Source organism: Staurois parvus, unplaced genomic scaffold (assembly GCF_062004578.1).
Source record: "Staurois parvus isolate SC_StPar_1 unplaced genomic scaffold, SC_StPar_1.0 ptg002325l, whole genome shotgun sequence".
Lineage (NCBI taxonomy): Eukaryota > Metazoa > Chordata > Amphibia > Anura > Ranidae > Staurois > Staurois parvus.
Genome location: NW_028320121.1, coordinates 66,169 through 77,570, shown reverse-complemented (window position 1 = coordinate 77,570; position 11,402 = coordinate 66,169). Strand labels below are relative to the sequence as shown.

The window sequence follows — 11,402 nt, the reverse complement described above, 5'->3', positions numbered from 1 at the left end:
ATATACTGTATAATGGGGTGTATATATATATATATGGTGGGTATATACTGTATAATGGGGTGTATATATATATATGGTGGGTATATACTGTATAATGGGGTGTATATATATATGGTGGGTATATACTGTATAATGGGGTGTATATATATATGGTGGGTATATACTGTATAATGGGGTGTATATATATATGGTGGGTATATACTGTATAATGGGGTGTATATATATATGGTGGGTATATACTGTATAATGGGGTGTATATATATATATATATATATATGGTGGGTATATACTGTATAATGGGGTGTATATATATATGGTGGGTATATACTGTATAATGGGGTGTATATATATATGGTGGGTATATACTGTATAATGGGGTGTATATATATATGGTGGGTATATACTGTATAATGGGGTGTGTATATATATATATATGGTGGGTATATACTGTATAATGGGGTGTATATATATATGGTGGGTATATACTGTATAATGGGGTGTATTCCCCCTTGAAGGATCTCCTCCTCTCTGACTCTTCTATTATCGGCACTTCTCAGCCCCGCCCCCTTCTTCCACGCTCGCTGTGTTGGTGACGTCAGTGGTGTGTCTCCTCCCCCGAGCTGTCAGTGAGGGGGCGTGGCTGTGGTGATCTCTCCGTATAGAAGGACGGATGGGGAGTCCCGGGGACGGTGAGAGTGACGGTGAGTGCGGGGACACCGGGGGAGGGGTCAGGTTCAGATGGGTGCCGAGCACCGAGTGACCTCCCGGTAGCGGAGTCCTCTCCTCTGTACAGCGACCGGTCCGGGGGGGAGCTAACATGTGCCGACCGGGGGGGGAGGGGTATATACGGTGTGTACACGGGAGGGGGGTATTGTATTGCTGGGGTCAGTGTTGTGGATATTATTACAGTATATGGGGGGGTTACATTGTATAATATTCACAGGGCAAAAAAATGCACATCAGAGCCCCCCCAAATCAAACCCCCCCCACATCAAACCCCCCTACATCAGAGTCCTCCCCCCCCCACATCAAACCCCCCTACATCAGAGTCCCCCCCCCACATCAAATCCCTCTACATCAGAGCCCCCCCACATCAAACCCCCCTACATCAGAGTCCCCCCCCACATCATAGCCCCCCTACATAAAGTCCTGCTACATCAGAGCCCCCCCTTACATCAGCCCCCCCCCCACCCTCATCAGGCCCCCTACATTAGTCTCCCCCCCCCCCCATCAAACCCCCCGCCCTTCAGAGTCCCCACTTACATCAAAGTCCCTACCCCTATTTCAGATCAGAGTCCTCCTAGCGCCCTACCCCCCCCCCCCCCCCGATTAGGTTCTCTGTCATGGACCATAATCATCCTCTGCTGACCTCCCCCCTCTATCAATACTGCCAGACACAGTCCTGTATTGGGCCGAGTTCTGATCTCTGCGACATCGATAGCAACTCATCACCTTCTATCAGGTAGAGGATAAGGCCGGAGTTCCTCCATAAGGAGAGATTCCCCAGGGGAGGAGCCTCAGGCACACTATATTATCAGATGTATTGGCCCCGCCCTCCCAATCATGTGATTCAGGTGTTCCAATCCCCTCCCAATCATGTGATTCAGGTGTTCCAATCCCCTCCCAATCATGTGATTCAGGTGTTCCAATCCCCTCCATATCATGTGATTCAGGTGTTCCAATCCCCTCCATGGACACAGGTGTATACAATCAAGCCCCTAGGCATGCAGACGACTTCTACAAACATTGGTGAAAGAATGGGTCGCTCTCAGGAGCTCAGTGACTCCAAGCGTGGTCCCGTGATAGGTGGCCACCTGTGCAATAAGTCCATCCGTGACATTTCCTGGCTACTAAATATTCCACGCTCAACTGTTAGTGGGATTATAACAAAGTGGAAGCAACTGGGAACAACAGCCACTCAGCCACCAAGCGGTAGGCCACGTCACATGACAGGGCGGGGTCAGCGCATGCTGAAGCGCACAGTGCGCAGAAGTCGCCAACTGTCTGCAGAGTCAATAGCTAAAGACCTCCAAACTTGGTGTGGCCTTCAGATGAGCCCAACAACAGTGCGTAGAGAGCTTCATGGAATGGATTTCCATGGCCGAGCAGCTGCATCCAAGCCTTCCATCATCAAGTGCAATGCAAAGCGTCGGATGCCGTGGTGTAAAGCACGCCGCCACTGGACTCTAGAGCAGGGGAGGCATGTTCTCTGGAGGGACCAATCACACTTCTCTGTCTGGCAATCCAATGGCCGTTTCTAGGTTTGGCAGTTGCCAGGAGAACGGTACTTGCCTGACTGCATTGTGCCAAGTGTAAAGTTTGGTGGAGGGGGGATTATGGTGGGGGGTTTTTCCTCAGGGGTTGGGCTTGGCCCCCTAGTTCCAGTGAAGGGAACTCTTAAGGTGACATTTTGGACAATTCCATGCCCCCAACTTTGTGGGAAGAGTTTGGGGATGGCCCCTTCCTGTTCCAACATGACTGCCCACCAGTGCACAAAGCAAGGTCCATAAAGACATGGAGGAGCCAGTTTGGGGTGGAGGAACTTGACTGTCCTGCACAGAGTCCTGACCTCAACCCCATAGAACACCTTTGGGATGAATTAGAGCGGAGACTGCGAGCCAGGCCTCCTCCCCCGACATCAGTGCCTGACCTGACCAATGTGCTTCTGGAAGAATGGTCCAACCTTCCCATAGACACCCTCCTAAACCTTGTGGGGGGCCTTCCCAGAAGAGTTGAAGCTGTTATAGCTGCAAAGGGCGGGGCCAACTCAATATTGAACCCTACGGACTAAGACTGGGGGGCCATTAAAGGTCATGTGCGTGGGATGGGCGGAGCCAACTGAATATTGAACCCTACGGACTAAGACTGGAGGGCCATTAAAGGTCATGTGTGTGGAAAGGGCGGGGCCAACTGAATATTGAACCCTACGGACTAAGACTGGGGGGCCATTAAAGGTCATGTGTGTGGAAAGGGCGGGGCCAACTGAATATTGAACCCTACGGACTAAGACTGGGGGGGCCATTAAAGGTCATGTGTGTGGAAAGGGCGGGGCCAACTCAATATTGAACCTTACGGACTAAGACTGGGGGGCCATTAAAGGTCATGTGTGTGGAAAGGGCGGGGCCAACTCAATATTGAACCGTACGGACTAAGACTGGGGGGCCATTAAAGGTCATGTGTGAGGAAAGGGCGGGGCCAACTCAATATTGAACCGTACGGACTAAGACTGGGGGGCCATTAAAGGTCATGTGTGTGGAAAGGCCGGAGGACCAATACTTGGGGCAATATAGTGTACTTCTAATCCAGAAAATAGGTCCCCGTCCTCCTCACCGGACTGATACCCCAATACCTCCAACAGACAGATATTGTCATCTCCGAGAATGGAAAAACAAGGTGTTCTGTGACTGGATGAGGTGGATATCAAGATGTTACCACCCCTTCTCTCCACCTTGTCCAATCAGAAAACACTTTGTAATATATACTCTGTAAATGATGGCCATGCTGAGAGAATGTCTCCCCCCCCCCCCCCAACCCCCCCCCCCCCCACTTTGTGCAGAGAGGACACAGAACCACTTCACCACAAAGCCAATCCCGCTAGACGAGGGGGTCGTGTTCTGTACGTTCAGGTCGTTTCCTCTGCCGTGCATTACTAAAGACAACGCATGTCAGCGAGTGAGATCCTGTGCGGCGGAATGGGCCGGTTCTCACCATGAATCGCTCAGGATCGGGCTGTGCGTTCTCAAGTGATCCAGGTCCAGCGCAATTTTATGCCCATTCATTTGAATGGACTGAAATCGGGGGGGGGGGGGGGGGGGACTGAAAGTACTGCATGTGCTACTTTTGGAAAACGCACAGTAACGGCAGCACACGGTACTATTGCACCACGCTTTACAGTGCAGGAAAACGCACGGTGTTTGTAACTTTTTGAAATTCAGCACGGACACCCGCCGCAGTGCGTTGTGAACGCGGTGCGGGAAATATGCGCGGATCCAGGTGCAGCGCAGTCTTCTGCCCATTCATGTGAATGAACTGAAATAACGCCGGGGGGGGGGGACCGAAAGTACTGCGTGCGCTACTTTTGGAAAACGCACAGAAATGGGAGCACACGGTATTATTGTACCACACGATACAGTGCAGGAAAACGCACGGCTTATGCTACTTTTTAAAATTCAGCACGGACACCCGCCACAGGGCGGAAAATATGCAGTGATCCAGGTGCAGCGCAATTTTCTGCCCATCACACCGGGGGGAGGGGGGACTGAAATTACTGCATGCGCTACTTTTGGAAAACGCACAGAAACAGGAGCACACGGTAATATTGCACCACGCGATACAGTGTAGGAAAACGCATGGCTTTGTAACTTTAAATTTAGCATGGACACCCGCTGCAGTGCGTTGTGAACGCGGTGCGGGAAATATGCGCGGATCCAGGTTCAGCGCAATTTTCTACCCATTCATTTGAATGGACTGAAATCATGCCGGGGGGGGACCGAAAGTACTGCATGCGCTACTTTTGGAAAACGCACAGAAACGGGAGCACACGGCACTATTATACCACGCGATACAGTGCAGGAAAACGCACGGCGTCTGCAACTTTTAAAAATTCAGCACGGACACCAGTGAGTTTTGAACGCGGTGCGGGAAATATGCGCGGAATGCGAGTTTCCCCCACCGCGTCTGGCATGAACCGGCACCGACCTTTCGGTGGAGCGCCGACCAACAACTCTCAAGGCAAGGTGCTGCCGAACGTCAAAGGCTTCAGTAAGCAGAAATTCCGAAGAATACCCGGAGATATACGCAGGGAGGCAATCAATTATTGATTATTGACCGGGAAATCATTATCAAATATCGATCGTTGGAGGAAAAGAAGGGCAGAGATCTGATCGAATAATTGGTCAGTATGTAATAGAACGAACTCCCCCCCCACCCCCACCCAGGACTGAAATGGAGTCCGCTCCTTGTGGGATCAGATATTGGGTACAAGAATTCATTTTTACTTCTCTTGCTGACTAAACCTGCAGCACTAAAAAAAAAATAAAATTGGTAAATTTCAGATCACGGAAAGGTTTCTTCACAGTAAGAGCTGTGAGAATGTGGAATGGACTCCCTCCAGAGTTGGTTGTGCCCAGCTCAGTGGATTGCTGTAGGAAAGTCCTGGATTCTTTCTTGGATACACAGAATATAACTGGATATAACATTTATAGGGGAAGGTGATCCAGGGAATATCCGATTGCCTCTCGGGGGATCAGGAAGGAATGTTTCCCCTGCAGGAGCAGATTGGATCGTGCTTTGCTGGGTTTATTGCCTTCCTCTGGATCCACTGTGGGTGTAGGATTATAACTTTTTTTTTTCTATGGTTGAACTGGATGGACTTTTGTCTTTTTTCAGCCAGACTAACTATGTAACTTTGTTGCCAATTTTTATTAGGAAACCTTAGTTTAACCTCCCTGGCGGTATGATTCCTTCTGATTTTTTGTGCTGAAAGCGGTACCATTTTTTCGCATGGAAATAGTTTTTTATTGTAGGCTGTAATTTTTAGGAAAATTTCCCCCACCAATCATTATCACTCAATTCTGCAAGTGGTTCTGATTTACTATCGCTGTTCTCTAGCCGGTCTAAAACCGCTTTTGACGTAAAGGGACGCTTTTTGGACGCCATGGACTTTTCTAAGTTTCCAGGCAGAAAGAACAGACAAAATGCAGGCAGGGCGCCGGACAAAGCAATAGGGACAATATGTATGTGAAATGGGATGAAACAGCAATGTTTTACTATTTAAAATTGAAAAAAAAAAAAAATGACATTTTTTAAATTTTTTAAATTTCCCGCCGCCGGCGGCGCCTGTACGTCCCGACGTCACAGGGACCGGAACACAGAAGCCGGATGCCGGCATCGGCCGGAGGAGATGGCCGGGGACGCTGCAGGGGACACATCGTGGGAACGAAGGACAAGGTAAGTGCTGCAGGGACCCCCAGAGCAGCGCCGCATGGTAAGCACGAGTGTAGCTCGGGGTTACCGCTCTTGGTATAGAAATTCTACCCCGAGCTACACTCGGGAAAACCGCCAGGGAGGTTAAAATACTTAGAGGTTTTTAGTATTTTTACTGCAATACATTTATTTCCCGAGAGAAAACTCCCCAACAGCTTAGACATGCCATAGACGGTGTCAGGGGGCTCCTCATGAACCTTGTTACTGACTCTACGCGTTTCGCAGGAACAAGGCCTGTTTCTTCAGGAGGACCTCAAGGTTCAAATCTTGGAGTAGCAGTTTCCACTTGACCCTCCTGAAAAAAGGGGGGGGGGAAGTAGTTGGACATCCAACACCAAGAACCTCCCAGGGGGCCAAGCACAGAGACCTTCAACAGGAACAGGCCTGGATGATTTCTTGTTCTCCAAACACGGAAAGGTTTCTTCACAGTAAGAGCTGTGAGAATGTAGAATAGACTCCCTCCAGAGTTGGTTGTGGCCAGCTCAGTGGATTGCTGTAGGAAAGTCCTGGATTCTTTCTTGGATACACAGAATATAACGGATATAACATTTATAGGGAAAGGTGATCCAGGAAATATCCGATTGCCTCTCGGGGGGATCAGGAAGGATTTTATTCCCCTGCAGGAGCACATTGGATCGTCCTTCGCAAGGATTATTTTTTTTGCCTTCCTCTGGATCAACTGTGGGTGGAGGATTTTAACTTTTTTTGTTTTTTTTGTAATGGTTGAACTGGATGGACTTTTGTATTTTTTCATCCAGACTAATGTCGGCCATAGATGGGTCGAAAATCAGCCGATTTTTCAGCGGGGGAAAAAAAAAAAAAATCGGCCGATTTTCGCACCGTTAGTGGGTTAATTGGTCGGCTGTTTCTTGGGGTTTTTGTACATTTTTTTTTTTTTTTTTTTTTTTGGGCATGTTGGAAAATTTGCGGCCGTTTTTTCCCGGCAATGATGGGCAAATCGGCTGATTGTTTTACCGATAAAAAATCTGCGCATGAGCCGTGACCTGCAAGAAGAAGAATTCCAGTCCGCTATTATATTTTATATGAAAAGTCTTGCGGTTGCAACAATGTATCCATTTGTATCCGAATAAAAACATCTGTATCCGAAATAGATACAAATAGATACATTGTTGCAACCGCAAGACTTTTCATATAAAATATAATAGCGGACTGGAATCCTCCTCCCTCCTCTGCTAAATGCCGGCCATAGATGGGACGAAAATCGGCCGTTTTTTACCGTTGGTGGTAACGGCAGCCGATCGAATGACCGATTTTTTTTTTTTTTTTTTTTTTTTTTTTTTTTTTTTTTTTTATGGACAATTTTCGACCCGTCTATGGCTTGCGTAGCTATGTAAGATCGATTCATTAAGTTACTAATTTTGTTTATCCCAGGTTCACATGTAAGCATTTTCCGCAGCGTTTTGCAGAAATGCACGACAGTCCATGTAACATGATTGGGACACATTCACATCTCGGCATTTTCACCCGCTGCGTTTTTTTGGAAAGGGGCGGGGACTTTTTTAACGTAAAAAGTTGCATTTTTGGTTCTATAGACTTCAAAGAAAATGCTGCAGAAAAGCTTCTAGTGTGTTTTTGATGCGTTTTTAAGTTTTAGCCCTCCTGCGCCCGGAACGTTTGTACAGCGGCTGTTTTTGGCTTTTGACGGTTTTTTCTACAGCCAGTAAACCCCCCCAGCGTTCTCCTCGGTGTCCATACACACACAGACTGGAATCACCGTTTGGCTGGAAAAAAAAAACAGGACTAGCGGGTTTCTAGAGGAGTTTCTTTAGCTTGAAAAACACAATAAAGCGCCGCAAACTGATGTTTTTGAGTGTTTTTTTTTTTTTTACAAAAAATTTGGGGAGGGGGGGGGGTCAATACTGCTAAAAATGCAAACATCAGAAAACGCCACTAAACGCTAATGCAAAAAACGCTAAAAAAAAAAACGTGATTTCACACAGCTAACGTTACCAGCGTTCTCGAAACTTCCCGTGTGTGCGAGGACTTAAATCCTAGCAACAAAAAAAAAGAGGGGAAAAAAAAGCGTCAAACGCAGACGCAAAAATGCAACATGCAATGCAGAAAAGGCTCAAATGCAACCTGCATAGTGTGAACCGAGCTTTAGTTTATTTATATCAGGTACTTATATATCACCGTCAATTTACACCGCGCTTTACATATATATTGTACATTCACATCAGTCCCCGCCCCCGAGGAGCGCACAATCTAAGGTCCCTAAATCACATTCGTACATACACATACTAGGACCAACTTAGGAGCCAATTCACCTCCCAGCATGTCTCTGGAGTGTGGGAGGAAACCGGAGTACCCTGCACACTAATAGTTGCCCAATAATTGTGCTCACATACAGTGGATATAAAAAGTCTTCACGCCCCTGTTAAAATGTCAGGTTTCTGTGATGTCGAAAAATGAGACCAAGATAAATAAATTCAGAACTTTTTCCACCTTTTAATGTGAACTATAAACTGTACAACTCAGATGAATGACAAACTGAAATCTTTTAGGTGAAGGGAAGTAAGAATAAAAAAACTAAAATAATCTGGAGGAATAGTGCCCCATCATTGGTGTCAGTGGTAGGAATAGTGCCCCATCATTGGTGTCAGTGGGAGGAATAGTGCCCCATCATTGGTGTCAGTGGGAGGAATAGTGCCCCGTCGTTGGTGTCAGTGGGAGGAATAGTGCCCCGTCGTTGGTGTCAGTGGGAGGAATAGTGCTCCATCATTGGTATCAGTGGGAGGAATAGTGCCCCGTCATTGGTGTCAGTGGGAGGAATAGTGCCCCGTCATTGGTGTCAGTGGGAGGAATAGTGCCCCGTCATTGGTGTCAGTGGGAGGAATAGTGCCCCGTCATTGGTGTCAGTGGGAGGAATAGTGCCTCATCATTGGTGTCAGTGGGGGGAATAGTGCCTCATCATTGGTGTCAGTGGGGGGAATAGTACCCCATCATTGGTGTCAGTGGGAGGAATAGTGCCCCGTCATTGGTGTCAGTGGGAGGAATAGTGCCCCGTCATTGGTGTCAGTGGGAGGAATAGTGCCCCATCATTGGTGTCAGTGGGAGGAATAGTGTCCCATCATTGGTGTCAGTGGGAGGAATAGTGTCCCATCATTGGTGTCAGTGGGAGGAATAGTGCCCCATCATTGGTGTCAGTGGGAGGAATAGTGCCCCATCATTGGTGTCAGTGGGAGGAATAGTGCCCCATCATTGGTGTCAGTGGGAGGAATAGTGCCCCGTCATTGGTGTCAGTGGGAGGAATAGTGCCCCGTCATTGGTGTCAGTGGGAGGAATAGTGTCCCGTCATTGGTGTCAGTGGGAGGAATAGTGTCCCGTCATTGGTGTCAGTGGGAGGAATAGTACCCCATCATTGGTGTCAGTGGGGGGAATAGTACCCCATCATTGGTGTCAGTGGGAGGAATAGTGCCTCATCATTGGTGTCAGTGGGAGGAATAGTGCCTCATCATTGGTGTCAGTGGGGGGAATAGTGTCCCATCATTGGTATCAGTGGGGGGAATAGTGCCCCGTCATTGGTGTCAGTGGGAGGAATAGTGCCCCGTCATTGGTGTCAGTGGGAGGAATAGTGCCCCGTCATTGGTGTCAGTGGGAGGAATAGTGCCCCGTCATTGGTGTCAGTGGGAAGAATAGTGCCCCATCATTGGTGTCAGTGGGAGGAATAGTGCCCCATCATTGGTGTCAGTGGGAGGAATAGTGCCCCATCATTGGTGTCAGTGGGAGGAATAGTGCCCCATCATTGGTGTCAGTGGGAGGAATAGTGCCCCATCATTGGTGTCAGTGGGAGGAATAGTGCCCCATCATTGGTGTCAGTGGGAGGAATAGTGCCCCATCATTGGTGTCAGTGGGAGGAATAGTGTCCCATCATTGGTGTCAGTGGGAGGAATAGTGCCCCATCATTGGTGTCAGTGGGAGGAATAGTGCCCCATCATTGGTGTCAGTGGGAGGAATAGTGCCCCATCATTGGTATCAGTGGGAGGAATAGTGCCCCATCATTGGTGTCAGTGGGGGGAATAGTGTCCCGTCATTGGTGTCAGTGGGAGGAATAGTACCCCATCATTGGTGTCAGTGGGGGGAATAGTACCCCATCATTGGTGTCAGTGGGAGGAATAGTGCCTCATCATTGGTGTCAGTGGGAGGAATAGTGCCTCATCATTGGTGTCAGTGGGGGGAATAGTGTCCCATCATTGGTATCAGTGGGGGGAATAGTGCCCCGTCATTGGTGTCAGTGGGAGGAATAGTGCCCCGTCATTGGTGTCAGTGGGAGGAATAGTGCCCCGTCATTGGTGTCAGTGGGAGGAATAGTGCCCCGTCATTGGTGTCAGTGGGAAGAATAGTGCCCCATCATTGGTGTCAGTGGGAGGAATAGTGCCCCATCATTGGTGTCAGTGGGAGGAATAGTGCCCCATCATTGGTGTCAGTGGGAGGAATAGTGCCCCATCATTGGTGTCAGTGGGAGGAATAGTGCCCCATCATTGGTGTCAGTGGGAGGAATAGTGCCCCATCATTGGTGTCAGTGGGAGGAATAGTGCCCCATCATTGGTGTCAGTGGGAGGAATAGTGCCCCATCATTGGTGTCAGTGGGAGGAATAGTGCCCCATCATTGGTGTCAGTGGGAGGAATAGTGTCCCATCATTGGTGTCAGTGGGAGGAATAGTGCCCCATCATTGGTGTCAGTGGGAGGAATAGTGCCCCATCATTGGTGTCAGTGGGAGGAATAGTGCCCCATCATTGGTATCAGTGGGAGGAATAGTGCCCCATCATTGGTGTCAGTGGGGGGAATAGTGCCCCATCATTGGTGTCAGTGGGGGGAATAGTACCCCATCATTGGTGTCAGTGGGAGGAATAGTGCCCCATCATTGGTGTCAGTGGGAGGAATAGTGCCTCATCATTGGTGTCAGTGGGGGGAATAGTACCCCATCATTGGTGTCAGTGGGAGGAATAGTGCCTCATCATTGGTGTCAGTGGGAGGAATAGTGCCTCATCATTGGTGTCAGTGGGGGGAATAGTGTCCCATCATTGGTATCAGTGGGGGGAATAGTGCCCCATCATTGGTGTCAGTGGGAGGAATAGTGCCCCATCATTGGTGTCAGTGGGAGGAATAGTGCCCCATCATTGGTGTCAGTGGGAGGAATAGTGCCCCATCATTGGTGTCAGTGGGAGGAATAGTGTCCCGTCATTGGTGTCAGTGGGAGGAATAGTGCCCCGTCATTGGTGTCAGTGGGAGGAATAGTGCCCCGTCATTGGTGTCAGTGGGAGGAATAGTGCCCCGTCATTGGTGTCAGTGGGAGGAATAGTGCCCCGTCATTGGTGTCAGTGGGAGGAATAGTGCCCCGTCATTGGTGTCAGTGGGAGGAATAGTGCCCCGTCATTGGTGTCAGTGGGAGGAA

The 11,402-nt window shown here is 48.9% G+C and overlaps 1 protein-coding gene across 1 annotated transcript in view; it reads left to right on the top strand.

Moving 5' to 3' along the window:
- Positions 1-606: 606 nt before the first annotated feature.
- The window catches only part of LOC149431254 (CAP-Gly domain-containing linker protein 4-like), a gene marked incomplete at its 3' end in the record, with an annotated part of 75,931 nt that continues 65,135 nt past the window's right edge, over positions 607-11,402 (top strand). The window contains 1 exon segment of the mRNA XM_089665750.1: positions 607-701.